This window comes from Danio aesculapii, chromosome 4, assembly GCF_903798145.1.
Source record: "Danio aesculapii chromosome 4, fDanAes4.1, whole genome shotgun sequence".
NCBI lineage: Eukaryota > Metazoa > Chordata > Actinopteri > Cypriniformes > Danionidae > Danio > Danio aesculapii.
Genome location: NC_079438.1, coordinates 5137812 through 5150304, shown reverse-complemented (window position 1 = coordinate 5150304; position 12493 = coordinate 5137812). Strand labels below are relative to the sequence as shown.

The 12493-nt window shown below is 33.5% G+C and overlaps 1 protein-coding gene across 3 annotated transcripts in view; it reads left to right on the top strand.

Moving 5' to 3' along the window:
* The window catches only part of LOC130221902 (NACHT, LRR and PYD domains-containing protein 12-like), a 213871-nt gene that overhangs the window by 2706 nt on the left and 198672 nt on the right, over positions 1 to 12493 (top strand). Inside the window, exons 3-7 of one of the 3 annotated variants that reach the window (XR_008836338.1) lie at positions 2222 to 2344; positions 3298 to 3359; positions 7389 to 7561; positions 7857 to 8074; positions 11279 to 11653. The exons of 1 other annotated variant lie outside the window; for it this stretch is intronic. The gene's annotated coding sequence lies outside the window, so the exon portion shown is untranslated. Of the gene's footprint in view, positions 1 to 2221; positions 2345 to 3297; positions 3360 to 7388; positions 7562 to 7856; positions 8075 to 11278; positions 11654 to 12493 lie in introns of those variants that run through there. One more of the 3 variants, XR_008836337.1, reaches the window with a different exon arrangement.

Here is a 12493-nt window from a genome sequence, read left to right as displayed (position 1 = left end):
TAGCTTACCAACACTAAGGAAATTTTGAATTTATAAATAACATATGCAATAAAGGCTTAACGACATTATCTAAACAAAACAAAATGTGTTTGAACTGTTTTTCTGGACATTTCACCTCTGTTTTGTCAGTGTCTTGAGCTCTGTCTCACGGTCAGGTTATGTGAAAAGTCATTTCTTCATTTCTGGTTAACCTTAAATTACAAAAAACGGTCATACACAAGGCAAAGTAACGTCAAATATGAATTGAATATGACCCAACAGATATTCACAATAAGTTATTTAACATTAAACGTACCTGCAAATGTCTGTGCTTCGTCTTCACGAGCGTATTCCAGCCTCTTTGAGTCCTTCAAGTCCATCCTCTGTCGAGAAGAACATCAGAACAGTAATGAAACAGCTCAATTAAAGATGAATAACCGTCGCACATAACCAGCTCGCATTATGAATGCACTGCGCGGGCAAAAATCCTATTGGACAACACGAATTCAAATTTGCTAGCTGCTACTGAGTGAAAGTCAATGAATAACATCCCGCTGTGCAGACCTGCAAGTTTAAAAAATCTCATCCAATGTGTCACAAAATGTAGTTTTAAGAGTATTTCAGGCGAGAATGTAGTTTTAAACTCGAATCGGCAGTTTATTTACAAAAATAGCGCGTCTTTAACAATGTGCTTCAGTGAATGCGGACTCTGTCAGTGGGAGCTTTATGATTCTCTCCCCCGCCAACAGCAGCTTTACTTCGGCCAGTCCATCTCGGATCTGCCGCTGGATTCAACCTCCCCATTGTAGTTAAAAAATGAAATTTATTACATTTTGTGTATATCTAACGGCCAGTTTTTGGTCTTTTAAATCTATCACTTGTTCTCAGGTGTATTATTTCGGAATATTCCGTTACGTTTTATAATAATTGTATTAATTAGTTTATTTATTAATGCTACACTGTTGTACTCTGTCTTTGTTTACCAATCTGGTAACCTTTAAATCATATTGTTTACATCTCCTATATACTTGTATGTCCATTGTAGTAGTTTATCAAATCTGATAATCAAAGAAAGGTCTGTGTGTAATAAGCCATTTCACTTCACATTTATGGGGATTTATGTTAACATTTTCTTAAATAAAAAATATTTATTTATAATATTTATAAGGCCATGTTTTATAATTAAATCATGTTATTGTTAATGTACAGTTTTTTTGTGGATTTCCTCCAAATAACCAACAACTCATGACATAAATGAAGGACCATTTCATACACGTTGACTTGCTCCTTTTTTCATACAAGTTATTGTACCTTTCTTTGGGCCTTAAATTGCCCAAACATGGACCCTTTGACAGTTGGGAACATATTTGTACTTTTTTTACCCTTAAATGGTACATATAAGTATCTTAGGGTGCTACTTTAAACCATTGAGGATACAACTTCACCATTTGTACCCCAAGTGTTCACAAATGGACCCCAACCATACCCTTTTTTTTCTGACAGTGCATGAACTTCAGGTGTGAGGTGTTGAGGATTAATGGATGTGTAGTCTGGCTACCTAGACCTGTATCAAATATTTATTTGGGTCCTCATACTTGGAGAAGATCTGAAATATAACTGTCGAAGGCAAGTTAACTACTGGATGCTAAAGTTAACATTGTTAATGTTCCTTTGTAGTCCTAATTCTAAGAGAAAATGATACACAATGGTTATGAATCTTGATTGTACAGAATTTAAATATGGGTTTTTGTTTCCTCCTTGGATGTGAAAGGCTATGTTTTCAGTACTAACGCTACCGTGTGGTTAACAGATGTTCATTAATTATTGAGGTAATTTTAAAATGTGTATGTAGGTTAAAACATCAGACTAAAACTTTTTCGTTAGAAAAATGATTTATGATATAAAACAATTTTGTAACTAAAGCAACTGCATTTAACTCAAATAAACTAACCATTAACTATTTATTTAACAAAGAACTACAAACACAGGGGTGCACAAACTTGGTCCTGTATTGCTGGTGTCTTGAATAGTTAAATTTTAACCACAATCAGACACAATGTGACCAGCTAATTATTAGACACCAGTCATCCAAGATCAAGTTTGTGCACTCCTGTACTAACTTTATTGAAATGCATTTCTATTATTATACAAATTTAATTTCCGAAACTCTCCGGTTTGCATGCTCAATTGCTATTGTGCATGGAAGTTATTTCACCAAATCATCACTGTTCCCATTGTATAGATGGGCTGGGATCTCGAATTCACTGAAATCACTGAAAAGCAGCTGCAGGCTTTCTCCCTCTTCTGAGACCCTAACAACCTCTACTTCCTCAGTTTCATGTCTTCTGTCAGCAACCTGCATTGAGTGAGTAAAATTGACATGTTTACACCTGTAATTGTTACAGTGTTATTACAGTGATTGTTTATCATTATAACTCCATTACAGAGCTATAATATTAAAGTTGAATAAAAATGTTATATTGTTATTAGCAGACCATGCAATGGCAATCATGTATGCAGAAATTATAATGTAATATTTGATTATATTATAAAAGTTCTGTAATAAGAAGAGTTTCAAATCAAGTAAATCTATTTAATTTGAATAGTTTAAATGTAAATGAATATGCTTATTCACAGTTTATAATCAAAAAGATTTTATATCTTACAGTTTATTTTACTTTTTTGTGTGTTCTAGATAGAGATGCACAATATTATCAAACATCATTGGCGGTCATCTCTTAAAGTGATGTACTGTTAATATTTTTAGAATTTTTTTTAAATCAACTATAAAATTATAGAATCACAAAACTACCAAATAGGTTCACCCTCAACATATGCCAAATTTTTTATTATATTGAATAAATGTCAAATCTAAATGTGTGCATTGTAGGTGTGCATTCCGTGTTTCAGGTGAGATGTTAAACTGAGGTCCTGACACTCTGTGATCATTAAAAATCCCAGGATGTCCTTTGAAAAAAAAAGAGTAGGGGTATAACTCCGGCATCCTGGCCAAATTTGCCCACTGGCGATTTGAGTGTCCAGAAAAGCGCTATATAAATGTAAAGAATCATTAATTATTATTGTAGTGATGCCTACACCAGCACTTTGTTCAAGTTGACTAATATAAATGTATTATCAAATGATCTTACTTTAATTTATAATAGCAAATGATCAACTTTAGCTTTCAAAAATGTTTAATGTCTTTAATTCTTACTTTATTCTTGGTCCCACTTTATATTATGACTGGCCTTATCTACTATGTTCTTGCATCAAAAAAATAAATACAATGTAATTACTGTGTTCATAATGTATTTGCAGAACACCTGTGGTGCTCTTGAGGTGAGATACGGGTTGGGCTAGGTACAGGTTTGGTGGTATAGGTAGGTGTAAGAGATGGACATCAATGTAATTACATTTAGGCATTTTATCATAAGTACAAAAAAGATGTATTTACACAATAAGTACATTGTAACAAATCACATAGTAAGCACATAGTAGTTTGAGCCACCTAATATAAAGTGGAACCAGAAACTCATAAAGGTTTATAACCACTACAGGGTTAATAAATAATAAATACATTTGAGTTTTTGGGTGAACCATCCATGTATATTTTAACTTAAATTGATTTAAAAAAAAAATACTTGCCTTATGACTGCTAATTGACAACTACTGTTCGAATGGTATAAACTTTTGGTCATGTATGTCTTTTTTTAAACTTGCATGCTTCCAAGTCAAGTCTTAAACCTTGGTTTCAGTAAAAACAAAAGTGCTCAAGTAAAACGTTTGTTTCATATGGTTTTGCTCATTTAAAAACCTAAAATAATGCTGCTGGGTGGTACCGTGTTACACAACTCTTGCACATTTATTATATTAATTTCATGTATTTATTTTAATGAATCTAATACATTTTTGGAAAATGCAGGAATAATAAAAAGTTATTATATTACTAAATGTTTTGCTTCATTTATTTTTTTTTTACCTTTGCTGTGGTGTAAGTTGAAGAGTTTATTTTACCCTTCCCTCTCTCCCAGATGTGAACTCTCATGTGAGAGGGCTCAATCTCATCTCCTTTGAAAAGCTTCAGTAGGGATATTTCCCTCCAAAGTGAGACATTGATTGTGTTCTCTCTACACTTCAGACTAAAGTCGAGGATTAGGACCTGTTGTCCCTGCACCTCTGTCATCCTCAGTGGAATCATGAAAGCATGAAAATCTGCTTCATTCGCGGGTCAAATTCACTTCACAACAGACGCAGATTGTAGCTTCGTTGCTAAATGGCTAACATGGATTTTATTGAGAAAATAACAGTGTTTATGTGCTTTATGAAGGCTGAAAACCAATGTCGAGTCGTTTGGGGCAGTGTCTGAGTCCACTAGATCCTTTTAGAGGTGCAGCCAGCTCTGTGAGCTCATAAACTCCTCAAGAAACTTAACCTGGAGGATGGAGGCTTTCAGCGGTGCTTCTGACTGAACCGAGCCGAGTTTGATGAACTGTTGTCGGTGTAGGCAGGAGGATTTTCCCCCAGGACACCAACAACAGGCGATACGTCATAATCACGCCCCCACAAGAGCAAACTCCTGATTGGTTAATGTGCCGCGAATGTCCGCTGAAGTTCAAATTTTCGAACTCGAGCATTTCACGCCGCGCGTATCGCGCCACAGCATGTCTATTCGCGTCTTTGCATTGACGTTACATGCAAATCACTCACGCTTGACGCGCGTTCCATGTCTGGTGTGAACACAGCATTAGTAAGAACAATCATACAGGCATTTCAACTTTTTGAGGGTTTGTCACTTTAAGGAACCAAGAAATGCAGATAACATCTTATTTTCTTTACATTCAAATGACTTTGAAGTAACTCACATTTTCCACCTTCCCTTTAATTGTTAGGAAATCTCCTCTGGAAAAGATGTCAGCAGTCTCGGTGATGAAACTTGAGGGAGGGCATAGGGCCTCTCTTGCTGCATTTTCCATTTCAGGAGTAATTGTTAGCGGTGCTGCCCTGAATTTCACTGATGTTCTGCCAAAAAATATGTTTTAGCAGCCATATTTGCGTGAAACTGTAACATTTTTTAGAAAGTATAACCCCCTCCTCAAATTGTGGGGTTTCAGTGGTCATGGTGCAAACACAGATGGTTTCGCCATTGCTAAACACACTGGAGGTTTTACATACTAATGATTCAATGACAATTGTCTCTCCCAACTTCTTTAAAGACAGCGCTTTGGTGGTTGTTTGGTTGGCAACACATTTGAGCATCATTGGTGCTGGACGCGTATAGGGACTCTGGGTTGCTATCCTGAGGGAAAGAGATAAAAAAACAATGTAATACTAAACTTGACCTGGTGGGGGAGGGGGGGTGACTTAGGTTCAAAACATATAATTTTATTCATGCATGATATTTACAAGACAGTAGTTCGTAATAGCAATAGTATTTTGTTTTTTTATTTGTAACTGGTATTTTGTAATCATTGGGAGAATGTGGGAGAGGAGAAAGGCAGCCTGTGACAGGATTACTTTTTATTTGTCCATTTTTACAAAATTTTCCACAGAAGCCTGTTTGATAATTCATGTTACATTGTCAGTTGATTGAAGGTCATTTGTATAATTTAATGTAAAGTACACTGTAAAATTTTTTTGTAAAATTTACGGAAAAATACTGGCAGCTATGGTTGCCACAACTTTTTTTTTTTAAATACAGAATTCTTCTGTAAAATTGTTTTTACAATAAAATGTTGTATTTTTAACAAGAGAAAGTTTTATTCATTAACTGATGGAATGATCATTTACAAACCTTTCAGTTAATTATTTATATTTGCAAAAAGCAACTACGTTTTAAATGCCATTTACTGGCATTAGAATCAATATTTTAAATGTCTAAGTAATATATCTGAGCATATTGACATTGAGAACCATCATACATCAGTTCACTACAAAAAGCATTATTGTGTTCATGTGTGACTGTAATTAACAAACAGACTTTCACTGCATTAGTAACTTCACAGTTACCTTTAAACAAAAGAAGATGCAGCATAACATCGGATTCATTTAGTTCATCTTGCACACAGATGCTACTATCCTCCACAATGGTGACACAAAAATGTTTTACAGTATTTTGCTGTTGTTTTTCTTGATTAAAAAAAAAAAATACTGGCAGCTGTGGTTGCCAGTAAACTACTGTTTTTAACATTTTACAGTAATAAATTTAGTTTACAGAATATTTCTGTTAAAAATACAATCCACAGTCTGTATTTTTCATTGAACACATTTAACCCCTTAAATCGCAGAGCAAAATCCTCACTAGTGTCCTCACTACAGAGAGTTGAACACTCAGACAGTGATGAAGTTAATGAGATAAATAAGTGTCTAATTAAATGAGGATTAATTATTGATGAACAAGTGTTAACAAGCAGAATCACTGAAGGAAAGAAAAACAAGACCAAATAACACAAATTACAGCCAAAATCAAAGATGAAATCAACTGAGAATAAAACTCTAAATAAAAATAATAATTAATAAAAATATTTACACAATAAAACTTTTATTTCTCAAGAGCTCAGTAGAGATCATTAAACAACTCCACAAACATCAGGAGCTTCACTTATTTCTGACCTTTGACTTTATTTCTGTCACATGAACAAAAGCTCTTAATGAAATTTCTGTTGTTCATTTGAAGTCACCACGATGGAGGACAGAGTCTGTTTTAGTCGGGATCCTCAACTGCTTGTTATAAAGTAGTTTTTTTATTTTGGCTCCTGTAATTAATTGAGTTAATCACTCTACTTGTATAGCATGAAAAGCCTAAATAAAATAACAGCCAGAGAAAAGGTTCAAGAGCTCAAGTAAAGCAGCCTCTAATCTCCATGATGGTGAGGTCAATTGAAACATTTTCAATAAAAATATAAATCTCTGTTAATTAACAAATATTCTTGCAGATATGAGAGAATTGAAGTCAAACTGTAATCAGTGAAGCTGCTAATGCTGTTATTTAATGGAGTTGTTTAATCCTCTGTTTTAATTCAGTTGGTTTGGTGTGAGGCTGTGTCTGTAGTTTTATTTCTGGTTGTGTCCATCAGTGATTGTGCTTGTTAGCTGCAGGTGTTCATCAATTCACTCATTTGTGGTCATTCACTCTGTCTAGTGGACTAAACTAATTGACTAATTTAGGGACTAGTGAATGAGGGTGTGTGGTGAGATTTCAGACACTGATTAGTTTCTCGAAAACAAAGGTTTGATCTGTTACAGTTATTTTCCGTATGTTGTACTGAAATGAGCAGTTAATCATTTAACAGGTTTTCACTGTAGATTGTACAGACTTTTACTGTTAAAATCACAGACATTTTTACAGTGTAGACTATATATGTTATCAACAGTAATGCACTTTATATTCATGTTCTTTCTTTATTTACTAGCTTGCAAGTGCTGCAACAGTTGAGGAGGCCAGGGAGGCAGTCACTGAGGCAACAGAAGAGCTATCGATGATGGGAGCTCTGTGTTATGTAAAATCCATAGCACACAGAGATGAAGTTGTGGAAGCGGTTGTGGAGTTTTATACTGAAGGCTGAATTCATGCAGCACTCCAACAGTAAGTACACAAAAACAAAGTGGTTAATATATGTTTAGTTCACATTAATAAAGATTAAGTATTGCTTAACAAATGTTCATTTTTAATGTATGTTAACTAATGTATTGACTAATACAACTTTGTACTGTAAGTGTTACCAAAAAGGTTATACATGTATTGTTCAGTCTTAGTTCAGGTTAGTTCATGTCATATTTTTAATCTTGTCAACGAGGGTCAATTTTGCAAAAAGATCCAGTAAATGGTTCTGCATCCAGTCAATCCTTTGCAACATTTAACGCTCCAACTTTTACTTTAGGTTCAAAGAAGGTCTAAATGCTATTGGCCTTCTAAATGAAATGAGAGCCTACCAAGGTGTCTTTGAGGACATATTCATGAAAAGCACCAAAAAACTGACTGCAGGGGACATAGCAGACCTGTTTGAGCCTGATTTCACATCGCCAAGAGGCTTCCACAAACGGAGACAGGAATCCAGGTCGTTGGCATTCTGGAGGGACTGGCTGCTGGAGGCCGAGGGTGAGTTTTAAACTACAAAAAGTCCTTGTGTGATTTTTGGATTCCCCCTTTACACTCACAGGCTGTGCAATTAATCAAAAATTCAATTTCGATTCTGGCTTCTAACGATTATGAACAAACAATAATCGAGATGAAATGATTATTGCATCATATACCGCCCCTTTCCAGTTGTAATCATTCATGTTTTTAAAAGCGCGAAAGAGCGCATGCTGTTGTGTGTGTTCTCATCTTCAGAGATGAGCAGATCACACTCGTCTAAAGTCATCTTAATGTGAGCTCTTTAATGGTCAAATACATGCACATTTGTGTCAAAACGTGGTGTTTAGTGATTATTCATATTAACCCTCAATTGTGTAATAAACAAACGAGCTGAGTATGAAAAGACGTGGAAGTGATACCATCAATCAGAACCGCACTGCTCTTAAAGTGACAGCATGCAATATTCCTGCTGCCGTCTGTTTTTATCCTTAATCAAACAACAAAAGGAGAAAATCACTCACTGCTCTTGACTGAAGTACTGCTGTAGCTGTAATTAAAGTTTTTTTCTTACAGTGAAGATGCTGAAAGCACAGTTTGTTTCATATTTTTAGTCTATTGTATTTATTTCCCTTTTCTTATTTACAGGGAGGAAAATAACTCTGCACACACACACACACACACACACACACACACACACACACACACACACATATATATATATATATATATATATATATATATATATATATATATATATATATATATATATATATATATATATATATATATATATATATATACAGTTGAAGTCAGAATAATTAGCCCCCCCTTTGATTTTTTTCTTCTTTTTTAATATTTTCCTAAATGATGTTTAACAGATTCAGGAAAGTTTCACAGTATGTCTGATAATAATTTTTCTTCTGGAGAAAGTCTTATTTGTTTTATTTCGGCTAGAATAAAAACAGTTTTAAATTTTTAAAAGCCATTTTAAGGACAAAATTATTAGCCCCTTAAAGGTATTTTTTTGATAGTCTACAGAACAAACCATCAATACACAATAACTTGCCTAATTACCCTAACCTGCCAGGTTAACCTAATTAACCTAGTTAAGCCTTTAAATGTCACTTTAAGCTGTATAGAAGTGTCTTGAAAAATATCTAGTCAAATATTTTTTATTGTCATCATGGCAAAGATAAAGGGGGCTAATAATATTGACCTTAAAATTGTTTTCAAAATATTTAAACCTGCTTTTATTCTAGCCAAAATAAAACAAACAAGAAAAAATATTATAGGAAATACTGTGAAAAATTCCTGGATCTGTTCAACATAATTTAGGAAATATTTATTTAAAAAAAAAAAAAAAAATCACAGTAGGGCAAATAATTTTGACTTCAACTGATAATCATTTTGAATAATCGTGATTATGATTTTCCCATAATCAAGCAGCCCTACAGGGATGTCCTTTTTTCCGTTTGAACAGATTTTAATTTTTTTTTTTCTATGTTGAGTGGCCCATCTTATTTGCATAAACCTGATTTTTTTTGTAGGTTTTAGCTGTAATCATAATGCAACAACCTGTCTGATTGCTAAAACCCCTCAAAAATCTGATTTATGCGACTTAGATGACAAACATTGATTTTCATAGTTCTTCTACGTCTTTGGACTGCACTGTTTATATAACATAATATAAGGATATTTTATAATTTATTCTCTTAAAGTGCTGATGTCAGGGAGTCAAAAAGCAGGAGAAATCATCTACACATTTTATGTGCTCTTTAGTTTAAGAATCCAGTGAGCATGTGGTGTTTGCATAAAAATCTAACTTAAATTCTGGATTCTCATTTTACAAGGTGAGGTACAACAATATTATCCATGCCATTCATATCTTTTCACTGTTCTTTAGTGCTATGGCCAAGCACTATGTACTGGACCAGTGGTGTAGTCCTTGCTATACGCAAGTATACTCAGTATGCTTACTTTTTTCGACGAGCTGTTTGGGTATTACCACTTCTTAGGATCAATAATTGCAAATACCCTCGGTATACTGACTTATTTTTCTGATTAAACTTCCCTAATTTTAGTGTATTATATATATATATATATATATATATATATATATATATATATATATATATATATATATATATATAAAACACATTTTTCTTTGATTACCCTAAAAGAATCTGTTCCTAATATCGCCCCTGTACAACAGTATTTCACATTTGTCTTAATCGTGTCTACCGCTACAGGGACACTATATAAAACACTAAAAATGATGAGGCAAAGACTACTCATAAATTGCATAACAATATGCGATTTTAAAAGGGTAACTACTAGTATAAAACAGCGACAACAGAAGACAAGCTCTAAATAGTTTGGTTTAAAACAAGCATGCATGAATGTAACAATCAAACATAATGGCTGATTTATGTGTAAACTATTGATGTTTAAAACTATTAGCTAAACATAATTCATTAAATAGGATTAGACTATTGGCATCTCCCTTTAAAACTAATACATTTGTTTAATCTTTTTTTCTTTTGAAATGGGTAGTTTTCCCCAAAAATTTTAATTATTATTATTTACTCAACCTTTACTTGTTCCAAACCGGTTTGTCTTTTTTTCCTTCTGTTAAACCAGCCTGATCTCACGAGAAAATGTAAGTATTTTACGTTTTGTCAGTTTAGTGGCTAATTCGTGTGAATTCAGTCGTACAAAAATGTACGATTTTAAAAAGGAGGTGTGGCACCTAACCCCACCCCTAAACCCAACTGTCATTGGGGGATGAGCAAATCGTACTAAATTGTACGGATTAGATTATACAAATTCATACGAATTAGCCACTAAATCAAAAAGTTATGAATTGCAGTGAGATTGTGTTGGTTGAACACAAAAGAAGAAAGCTGGAAACCTGTAGTCACTGACTTACATTGACAACATTGACATGGAAGTTAATAGTTACAGATAACTGAAAAAAAAAAAAAAAAAAAATATATATATATATATATATATATATATATATATATATATATATAGCTTATGAATCAAAGAAACATTGACTTTCGGCGTTTCTTTGCCTTCTTTCATTTAAAATTTGGGTCGGGTGTAATAGTACACCACCTTTTTTTTAGGACTACACCACTGTACTGGACTTGAAAAACAGTTTAAAACATATTTTACGGAAAGAGCAATTTAATTAACTAATTTCCCACATTTTCTCAACAGGTGGAGATGCTGCTCCAATTTTGCTTCCAGATATCTTAATATTTGCAACAGGATTGGAAAGGATACCAGCAATGGGATTTACAAACAGGCCACAGCTGACCTTTCTGCATGAAGAAGACGAACTGGCTGTATTCCCAACAGCCAACACCTGCGCATTAATTCTGCGAATTCCAGTAAAAAACGGTTACACTGCATTTAAAAATGCAATGGAAACTGGAATTGGTCATTTAGGCCAGTTTGGAATCCAGTAAATGTAAATATTTTTTTTTGTGTAGTTTGTAGATATTTTGATTAGAATATATATAGTTAAACTGTCAGTGTTGACAAATCACAAGTTAATCATTAAATTCACTGTTTATTCAATAATATTTTATTTTGAGGTTATTTTGTTTACACAATAAATGGTTTCAACTGTTCTATATTGTTTCATTTTTTCATTGGATTTCATGCATGAATTTTACAGATAAATAAAGCACATGTGAAATTGCTAAGATAACAAATAAAAATATCTAAGCTTGGCTGTAACCAGTAGTGTTTGGGGAAAAATAAATTTGACAACAGCAAGTCAGTTGAATGTAATTTAAATATCAAGAAAATTTATTAGAAACTGAAAGCAAAATGTACTACACATGAATTCAAACTAGAAATAGGTGATTTGTGTAGTCAATAGAACCGTTTAGTAAAGTTAGGTACTATTGCTTACCATAATGTAAATTTACTGTAGTCAGGCTAGCCTCTGCTTAGAAACCATGGTCATTCTTGCATCAATGTTTAGTGGTGCATGCCTATAGTAGGGGTTACAGTAAAAACATCTAGGGAAATTAAAAATACAGGCACCCACATAGACACACACAAACAGATACAAGCACAGACACATACAGTGCTCAACATAATTGAGTACACTCCATTTTAAAAATGAATATGCATTTCTTAGTGAATATAGCTAATATATTTTGGCTTTTTAAAAATATTTTCTCTAACATAAATTTGGGTGTACTTACGGAAGCCCTGAACCGCAAGGTGGAAAAAAAGCAGTCTTGGTGGTGAGGAAAAAAAAAAAGAAAACTTATGTCGTTATAACGAGATATTATGTCATTATAACAACATAATATCTTGAGCCGCAAGGTGAAAAAAAAAAGCAGTCTAGGTGGTCTTATGTCGTTATAAGGACATAATATCTCGTTAAAACGACATAATTATGTCGAAATAATTACT